The sequence below is a fragment of the Mercenaria mercenaria genome, unplaced genomic scaffold, assembly GCF_021730395.1.
Source record: "Mercenaria mercenaria strain notata unplaced genomic scaffold, MADL_Memer_1 contig_817, whole genome shotgun sequence".
NCBI lineage: Eukaryota > Metazoa > Mollusca > Bivalvia > Venerida > Veneridae > Mercenaria > Mercenaria mercenaria.
In genome coordinates this window covers 20,935-31,581 of record NW_026463723.1, presented here as the reverse complement: position 1 = coordinate 31,581, position 10,647 = coordinate 20,935, and the positions used below count along the sequence as shown (strand labels likewise).

At 32.6% G+C, this 10,647-nt stretch overlaps 2 long non-coding RNA genes across 2 annotated transcripts; both read left to right on the top strand.

Annotated features, from left to right (window-relative positions):
• The first annotated feature begins 4,692 nt into the window (after window positions 1–4,692).
• On the top strand, window positions 4,693–6,300 carry LOC128554868 (uncharacterized). Its single transcript, XR_008369716.1, has 3 exons — window positions 4,693–5,200; window positions 5,650–5,857; window positions 6,244–6,300. It is a non-coding gene; the product is annotated as an uncharacterized LOC128554868 (long non-coding RNA).
• Window positions 6,301–7,074: 774 nt separating this feature from the next.
• Window positions 7,075–9,901, top strand: LOC128554870 (uncharacterized). The gene is made up of 4 exons (XR_008369718.1): window positions 7,075–7,138; window positions 7,527–7,614; window positions 8,613–8,689; window positions 9,182–9,901. It is a non-coding gene; the product is annotated as an uncharacterized LOC128554870 (long non-coding RNA).
• Window positions 9,902–10,647: the final 746 nt, after the last annotated feature.

Genomic DNA, 10,647 nt, shown 5'->3' with positions numbered 1-10,647 from the left:
ATTTAACTGGGAAAGTATATTTTCCGGTAGAAAACCAAATCGTGTAGTTGTAGCCTTTGTAAAATCTAATGCTTTGTCGGGAAATTATAGTGAAAATCCTTTCAATTTTTTAAACTGTGGAATACGTAGCATATGTTTATATGCAGATGGTATACCTGTAATGGGAAATCCTTTGAAGCTAGATTTTTCCAAGGCTCAAGGTGAAACTGTAATGCGGGCCTATGTCAATATGCTTCTTACGACTGGAATCTGGAACAAAAACATTGGAAATGATATTAACAGACAAGATTTTATAACCGGCAGTACACTGTTCTGCTTTCAACTAGAACCAAATTTTCCAGATGATGGAGAATATCTCTCATTAGTCAAGACTGGTAACGTGCGACTGGACGTACAGTTTAGCACACCTTTGAGTGGTAAGTGTTTACAAACATTTCATACTTTTTTAAGTTAGAATTATTTCCTTAGAAAACAAATTCACTCCCTGAAATTAGTTCCTTAAATGTAAAACTCATTCGAATAATTAGAAAAAACTATGATTGATTAAATTTTATTTTTCAGAAACAATAAGCTGTCTCATATACAGTGGAAGTCCTAGTTTATTCCAGCTAAACGGAGCCCGTGACGTCATTACAGAATGAATGCAGGTGAAATACAGTGCATCATAAACTGTGACATGTTATTAAAAAAGCATATTTTTTCAAATGTGTTTGGTGCTGACGAACTACCACAGATACTCACCAGTTTTCCATGCGGGTTTATTGCAAATTCACAGCCTCGTTCTCAAACAGGACAACATTGGCTCGCATTTTACTTCCCTGCGAGAGATAAAGTGGAATTTTTTGATAGCTATGGTGAAAAACCGAACTACTACAATAACATTTTCCCTAGATATTTGCGTGCATTTTCAAACATCAAGCTTAATAATGTACAACTACAGAGCAATTTTTCTGATGTATGTGGTTTATACTGTTTGTTTTTTCTTAGACAGAGGTTACAGAATAGGAGCATGACAGACATTATTTCAATGTTTTCCAAACATTTGACTGCAAATGATGTAGTCATTTTTTAATTTATGTCTAATGTATTTTGTTATTGTGAAAGCATATGTCATGTATATACACAGTCTTGTAAACCAAAAATAAATATTCTTTAGACAATTTTGTTGCTTTTTATATGATTTTTAAAATAATTAATTCCACTGGTATAAATAACGTGATATATTTTTCTTAATTTTATTGCCTGCTCAGGGAACAAAATGAGTGAACCAGTTATTAAATTTCAAAGTCCTACAACATGTATTATAGCAGGAAGTACAGGAAGTGGAAAATCAACCTTTCTCTTTAAGCTTTTAAAACATGCGGATGCTATGTTTCAATCATCACCCAAAAAATATTCTATTGTTATGGTATATTTCAAAATTTGTATGAGGATATGAAGGAACAAATACCTAAGATAGAGTTTTTCAATGGATTACCATCGCAAGAAGACATGGAAGCATGGACTAGTAATAATTCCCACAACATTATTGTTTTAGATAATTTGATGGGTAAGGCCTCAGAAAGCTCAAATATTGCAGACCTGTTTACCCAGTTCAGTCATCATTTAAACTTACAGTGTTTTTTATTACACAAAATGTATATTCTAGTGGAAAACAGTTCCGCACGATTTCCCTAAACTCTCACTACTTTATTTTATTTAAAAATCAGAGAGACAAAATGCAAATTCAAACATTTGGCAAGCAATTATTTTTAGGGAATTTAGATTATTTTATTCAAGCTTATTCAATGGCAACTGACAGAAAATATGGCTACCTGCTTATTGACATTTCTCCACATTCCAACCCATCATATAAACTTCGAACGGACATCCTTCCAGATCAGACTACAATTGTCTATCATCCTAAAAACAAAACATGAGTGAACTGGTTAGAAAAGAAAGGTATTTTATTCAATTATTGCTTAGTACTGATTCGAAACAGCAAAAGGCATTGATAAACACTATTACAACCTCTCAAATTAAAGCTGTTGTGCAAATAATTTACAATGTGCTGCAGGGTGTAGTAAACATCAGAAGTGAGGATATAAAACGCTTAAAAAAGAATAAAACTGCTATTCGTGAATTTGTTAGCAGGGGAGTTTCAATAAAACGCAGGAAACAGTTATTTTTAAGAAATTTTAGAAACATTTTATTTTTACTTAAAGCTTGTGAAAAGGAATTATGGTTGAAGAGTTAGTTCTTATACCCAAAATTAAATATGACAATATGCTTAGTGAACTAGAAAACATACATTTACAACAAAAGACATTCCCAGACAATGCTGTGAATGCAAATCAATCTCAGGATAATCACTCTCATCCTCAACAAACAGGAGGTGGATTGAAAACAGAAGAAAATGTATCAAAGGTACATCAACAACAAGTAATAGATCACCCGTCCACATTTTATGTTAAACGAAAATTATCTGAATTGAATCTTAAAAAAGGCGGTAAAAGGAAATCAGAGGCAATCAAGTGGATTGATTATCAGATATAACTTAACCAATCAGTGTACTTTCTACATTTTCATCAATAAAAAGCTAGCATAAAAACCTAGTATCAAAAATAAATTGTCATTAAGACTGTAGCTAAACATGTCGCAGGATCGATTTATTTCTGCATTAATTGAAAGCTACCCAAAAGGATCTGCAAAACTTGAAAATGAAATTCGGACTTTAAAAAGAAAATTAGATGATGTGGACTTTAGTGATATTGATGAGGATGAGTATTGTAGATTGCTTAATTCTGTTGAGGAAGATCTAAAAAAGAATCCTCATCCGAAGAATCAACAGAGTGGGTATACATATCAGTGTGACACTTGTGATAAAAGTTTCAATAGGAAAACCAATCTAACACGACATAAGTTAAGCCATAAATCTTCATTTAAATGTGGGATATGTCATAAAAGATTTAAAAGGCTCGATTATTTAAGCAAACATCAGAAGAGAACTCATGGAATTGATCAATCAAAAATGTATGACAAGAACTGTTATATAAAATCAAAATTTGCATGCAATCATTGTAATGAGGAATTTAATACCTATGACATCCTCTTTCAACACGTTACAAATACTCATCCGTTGAGTTCCACTCAAGCTGGCGGTAGAAAACCATTAGTTGAAAAATCAACAAATGATGGGAATACATCTGGAACAAAATCTTCATATCATCAAACACTTGGACAGAGTGCTTCAAAAACACATAAAAATGTAGAACAAAGTGCTTTACAAAACACAGTTAAAGACAGGATTATATATCCCAGAAACGATGAACAGTATGACTTACTAACATTTTTCGCTAATACTAGTGATGAAATGTCTCAGTTTTTAATTAGCAGACTAAAACAACAGGGAATTAAATGGCATCTTTCAGTGCAGGTGGAACTGATTAGGGAAGATGCTGACGGGAATGTTCTTGCCACCAGTGAACCTCATTTCAGAAGTTTAACTTATTCTGCTCTCAATGTGGACACATTTTCAGAACATGATTTAAACGAGGCTTTCCATAAAATATCAAAAAGTCTGGAAGCATACCTCAAAGACTCATCTGGATGGAGTATCCGTAAGGTGATTCATCTCAGGGTTTTAACTGTAATTTACTCTCCGCTTGGAGGATCTAGCTATATAACACTTCCAGAGACACTAGCGAAATCAAACTGTATTTTAAACATAGAAAATTTAGATGATGAGAAGTGTTTTGTTTATAGTGTGCTTGCTTCGATTCACCCGCCTGCGTTTCAACCTGAAATGGTAAATCATTATATACCCTATGAAAATGAATTAAATATGAAGGGTATAACATATCCAGTTATAATCAATCAAATTGATAAGTTTGAAACACAGAATGAAAACATTTCAATTAATGTGTTCACATTTGAAGAAAAAGAAATTTTACCCTTAAAAATTACTAAACAAAATAAGAGAATCCATCACATTAACTTGCTTTTATTACAAAATGAAAAAACATCTCATTATTGTCTGATTGACAATTTAAATAAATTTCTAAGTAGATTAAAATCGCATGCACATAAATATTATGCTTGCAACTACTGTTTACATATGTTTTCCAAACAGTCTTTATTAGATGAACATATTCCATATTGCATGACACATGGAGCTCAAAAAGTAGAACTACCGACTAAGCACAATGCTCTGTTAGAGTTTAAAGATTATGAAAAAACTTTAAAGGTACCTTTTGTGATATATGCTGGTTTTGAAACTTTGAATAGGAAACTAGAGACTCCTGCTATAGATGAAATTCAGACAAGCACCACAGCCACAACACTATTAACTCCATGTAGTTTCGGTTATAAAGTTGTTAGCATGAATCCTCAGTATACCAAATCCACAGTCATTTATCGAGGTCAGGATGCTGTTGAAAAATTAATTGAATGTCTGTTAAAAGAAATGGAGGAAATAGAGCAAATACTACAAAATGTTCAACCATTAGATTTAACTAAAGATGATTATAAACTATTTTATAGGACGGATAGTTGTTGTATTTGTCAAAGGTTATTTAAGCAAAATGAGCAGCGTGCACGTCATCATGATCATTTCACAGGTCACATGGTAGAAATTGAAAACTATCAATGAAACGCAAATTGTCTAATGAAAAACTAACATATCTCTCCATATTCTGTGGTATGCATTTTATCTGCCTGTCTTTAAAGATACCTATGCTTTGACATAAACAGTGTGCATCAAAATTTCTAAGTCCATGGAATATAACCGGGATAAATTTAGCTTGTTTGCATTGTAAATTACAGTTCATGTGTGCGGCTCCAATAAATTGACCTGTGAAATGATCATGATGACGTGCACGCTGCTCATTTTGCTTAAATAACCTTTGACAAATACAACAACTATCCGTCCTATAAAATAGTTTATAATCATCTTTAGTTAAATCTAATGGTTGAACATTTTGTAGTATTTGCTCTATTTCCTCCATTTCTTTTAACAGACATTCAATTAATTTTTCAACAGCATCCTGACCTCGATAAATGACTGTGGATTTGGTATACTGAGGATTCATGCTAACAACTTTATAACCGAAACTACATGGAGTTAATAGTGTTGTGGCTGTGGTGCTTGTCTGAATTTCATCTATAGCAGGAGTCTCTAGTTTCCTATTCAAAGTTTCAAAATCAGCATATATCACAAAAGGTACCTTTAAAGTTTTTCATAATCTTTAAACTCTAACAGAGCATTGTGCTCAGTCGTTAGTTCTACTTTTTGAGCTCCATGTGTCATGCAATATGGAATATGTTCATCTAATAAAGACTGTTTGGAAAACATATGTAAACAGTAGTTGCAAGCATAATATTTATGTGCATGCGATTTTAATCTACTTAGAAATTTATTTAAATTGTCAATCAGACAATAATGAGATGTTTTTTCATTTTGTAATAAAAGCAAATTAATGTGATGGATTCTCTTATTTTGTTTAGTAATTTTTAAGGGTAAAATTTCTTTTTCTTCAAATGTGAACACATTAATTGAAATGTTTTCATTCTGTGTTTCAAACTTATCAATTTGATTGATTGTAACTGGATATGTTATACCCTTCATATTTAATTCATTTTCATAGGGTATATAATGATTTACCATTTCAGGTTGAAACGCAGGCGGGTGAATCGAAGCAAGCACACTATAAACAAAACACTTCTCATCATCTAAATTTTCTATGTTTAAAATACAGTTTGATTTCGCTAGTGTCTCTGGAAGTGTTATATAGCTAGATCCTCCAAGCGGAGAGTAAATTACAGTTAAAACCCTGAGATGAATCACCTTACGGATACTCCATCCAGATGAGTCTTTGAGGTATGCCTCCAGACTTTTTGATATTTTATGGAAAGCCTCGTTTAAATCATGTTCTGAAAATGTGTCCACATTGAGAGCAGAATAAGTTAAACTTCTGAAATGAGGTTCACTGGTGGCAAGAACATTCCCGTCAGCATCTTCCCTAATCAGTTCCACCTGCACTGAAAGATGCCATTTAATTCCCTGTTGTTTTAGTCTGCTAATTAAAAACTGAGAAATTTCATCACTAGTATTAGCGAAAAATGTTAGTAAGTCATACTGTTCATCGTTTCTGGGATATATAATCCTGTCTTTAACTGTGTTTTGTAAAGCACTTTGTTCTACATTTTTATGTGTTTTTGAAGCACTCTGTCCAAGTGTTTGATGATATGAAGATTTTGTTCCAGATGTATTCCCATCATTTGTTGATTTTTCAACTAATGGTTTTCTACCGCCAGCTTGAGTGGAACTCAACGGATGAGTATTTGTAACGTGTTGAAAGAGGATGTCATAGGTATTAAATTCCTCATTACAATGATTGCATGCAAATTTTGATTTTATATAACAGTTCTTGTCATACATTTTTGATTGATCAATTCCATGAGTTCTCTTCTGATGTTTGCTTAAATAATCGAGCCTTTTAAATCTTTTATGACATATCCCACATTTAAATGAAGATTTATGGCTTAACTTATGTCGTGTTAGATTGGTTTTCCTATTGAAACTTTTATCACAAGTGTCACACTGATATGTATACCCACTCTGTTGATTCTTCGGATGAGGATTCTTTTTTAGATCTTCCTCAACAGAATTAAGCAATCTACAATACTCATCCTCATCAATATCACTAAAGTCCACATCATCTAATTTTCTTTTTAAAGTCCGAATTTCATTTTCAAGTTTTGCAGACCCTTCTGGGTAGCTTTCAATTAATGCAGAGATAAATCGATCCTGCGACATGTTTAGCTACAGTCTTAATGATAATTTATTTTTGATACTAGGTTTTTATGCTAGCTTTTTATTGATGAAAATGTAGAAAGTACACTGATTGGTTAAGTTATATCTGATAATCAATCCACTTGATTGCCTCTGATTTCCTTTCACCGCCTTTTTTAAGATTCAATTCAGATAATGTTCGTTTAACATAAAATGTGGACGGGTGATCTATTACTTGTTGTTGATGTACCTTTGATACATTTTCTTCTGTTTTCAATCCACCTCCTGTTTGTTGAGGATAAGAGTGATTATCCTGAGATTGATTTGCATTCACAGCATTGTCTGGGAATGTCTTTTGTTGTAAATGTATGTTTTCTAGTTCACTAAGCATATTGTCATATTTAATTTTGGGTATAAGAACTAACTCTTCAACCATAATTCCTTTTCACAAGCTTTAAGTAAAAATAAAATGTTTCTAAAATTTCTTAAAAATAACTGTTTCCTGCGTTTTATTGAAACTCCCCTGCTAACAAATTCACGAATAGCAGTTTTATTCTTTTTTAAGCGTTTTATATCCTCACTTCTGATGTTTACTACACCCTGCAGCACATTGTAAATTATTTGCACAACAGCTTTAATTTGAGAGGTTGTAATAGTGTTTATCAATGCCTTTTGCTGTTTCGAATCAGTACTAAGCAATAATTGAATAAAATACCTTTCTTTTCTAACCAGTTCACTCATGTTTTGTTTTTAGGATGATAGACAATTGTAGTCTGATCTGGAAGGATGTCCGTTCGAAGTTTATATGATGGGTTGGAATGTGGAGAAATGTCAATAAGCAGGTAGCCATATTTTCTGTCAGTTGCCATTGAATAAGCTTGAATAAAATAATCTAAATTCCCTAAAAATAATTGCTTGCCAAATGTTTGAATTTGCATTTTGTCTCTCTGATTTTTAAATAAAATAAAGTAGTGAGAGTTTAGGGAAATCGTGCGGAACTGTTTTCCACTAGAATATACATTTTGTGTAATAAAAAACACTGTAAAGTTTAAATGATGACTGAACTGGGTAAACAGGTCTGCAATATTTGAGCTTTCTGAGGCCTTACCCATCAAATCATCTAAAACAATAATGTTGTGGGAATTATTACTAGTCCATGCTTCCATGTCTTCTTGCGATGGTAATCCATTGAAAAACTCTATCTTAGGTATTTGTTCCTTCATATCCTCATACAAATTTTGAAATATACCATAACAATAGAATATTTTTTTGGGTGATGATTGAAACATAGCATCCGCATGTTTTAAAAGCTTAAAGAGAAAGGTTGATTTTCCACTTCCTGTACTTCCTGCTATAATACATGTTGTAGGACTTTCAAATTTAATAACTGGTTCACTCATTTTGTTTCCTGAGTAGGCAATAAAATTAAGAAAAATATATCACGTTATTTATACCAGTGGAATAAATTATTTTAAAAATCATATAAAAAGCAACAAAATTGTCTAAAGAATATTTATTTTTGGTTTACAAGACTGTGTATATACATGACATATGCTTTCACAATAACAAAATACATTAGACATAAATTCAAAAATGAATACATCATTTGCAGTCAAATGTTTGGAAAACATTGAAGTAATGTCTGTCATGCTCCTATTCTGTAACCTCTGTCTAAGAAAAAACAAGCAGTATAAACCACATACATCAGAAAAATTGCTCTGTAGTTGTACATTATTAAGCTTGATGTTTGAAAATGCACGCAAATATCTAAGGAAAATGTTATTGTAGTAGTTCGGTTTTTCACCATAGCTATCAAAAAATTCCACTTTATCTCTCGCAGGGAAGTAAAATGCGAGCCAATGTTGTCCTGTTTGAGAACGAGGCTGTGAATTTGCAATAAACCCGCATGGAAAACTGGTGAGTTTCTGTGGTAGTTCGTCAGCACCAAACACATTTGAAAAAATATGCTTTTTTAATAACATGTCACAGTTTATGATGCACTGTATTTCACCTGCATTCATTCTGTAATGACGTCACGGGCTCCGTTTAGCTGGAATAAACTAGGACTTTCACTGTATATGAGACAGCTTATTGTTTCTGAAAAATAAAATTTAATCAATCATAGTTTTTTCTAATTATTCGAATGAGTTTTACATTTAAGGAGCTAATTTCAGGGAGTGAATTTGTTATCTAAGGAAATAATTCTAACTTAAAAAAGTATGAAATGTTTGTAAACACTTATCACTCAAAGGTGTGCTAAACTGTACGTCCAGTCGCACGTTACCAGTCTTGACTAATGAGAGATATTCTCCATCATCTGGAAAATTTGGTTCTAGTTGAAAGCAGAACAGTGTACTGCCGGTTATAAAATCTTGTCTGTTAATATCATTTCCAATGTTTTTGTTCCAGATTCCAGTCGTAAGAAGCATATTGACATAGGCCCGCATTACAGTTTCACCTTGAGCCTTGGAAAAATCTAGCTTCAAAGGATTTCCCATTACAGGTATACCATCTGCATATAAACATATGCTACGTATTCCACAGTTTAAAAAATTGAAAGGATTTTCACTATAATTTCCCGACAAAGCATTAGATTTTACAAAGGCTACAACTACACGATTTGGTTTTTTACCGGAAAATATACTTTCCCAGTTAAATGAAGTACTACCCTGGGCAATACTTTGCACTCTACACTCAGTTCGATTAAAGGGATATTTTGCATTGGTACTTTTTAATAGTTCGGAATGACCAATAATAATTGCTGGGTTTAGTCTAACCTTTTTAACCAACAAATAAGCATCCAAAATGTCTATCTTATAATTTGGTGAACTTTCACCTGAACAAAGGCTAAAAGCAGGTTGAGATCTATACATCTTCAATTTAACATCAGTTTGATTTAATAGATATCTCGACATAGAAAATAAGTCATGATATATTGGTCCTTGTAAGTCTAGAGTTTTAGATTCTGCAATGTAGATCGATCTAATAAAAAGCCCATTATTCCCGCCTGATGCAGATGGATCATCCGGATGATCATTATCATCTTTATAAAACAACTGCGATGAAAGTTGAGATGATTTAGCATCCTGACCATAATTCAATAATGTCTGGAACATAGCGCAATAAGGATTGTAGTTACATGTAATCACCCTTTATTTTGCAGTGTAACCTCTGTTGAAGAGAACAGGGCCTGTAAAAATAGGTTAACTGGTCCTGTTTTATCATTTTTTATCATTACACTTCCATCAGAATGCATCACCTCAAGTTTAAGATATAGCTGACTTCCACTCAGATCAACATAGTCCATAGAATTTTGACTGCTAATATTGAATTCGATGGGACTGTCATCTGTAATCTGTGATATGGGTCTGATTTCTTCATAAAAGACATCTGAAACAGTAACTTGAGTGGGTGGTAGATCAAATAAAGCCAGACCTTTTGGTATTCCTTCATGAAAACTTTCTGCGTTAATCATAGACATATTTATGATCCCAAAATATCTTTTTTTGTAAATTGTTTAGGTCCTTTCAGTTTTATAATAGTTTTTTTTCACTGTCTTCTTAGATTTTCCAGCTTTTTTCGTTGATTTTCTAGCTTTTTTCGTAGATTTTTTAGCTTTTTTCGTAGATATGCTAGCTTTCTTTCTTTTAGATATTTTATCTTTCCTCGCAGTGTTTTTTACAGATTTTTTAGCTTTTGTCACTATGCTTAATTTACTGTAATTCCTTGATGATAACTTTTCGGTCTGCTTTCGAGTATTGCTTTTTGATTTATGAAACGATTTTGCTATAGCTGAGGGATTTATATCCTCTCGTTTCACCTCACTTTTAGCTTGTTCAACTGTCTGTTCCGCTGGAGCTACTGACTTAACTTCA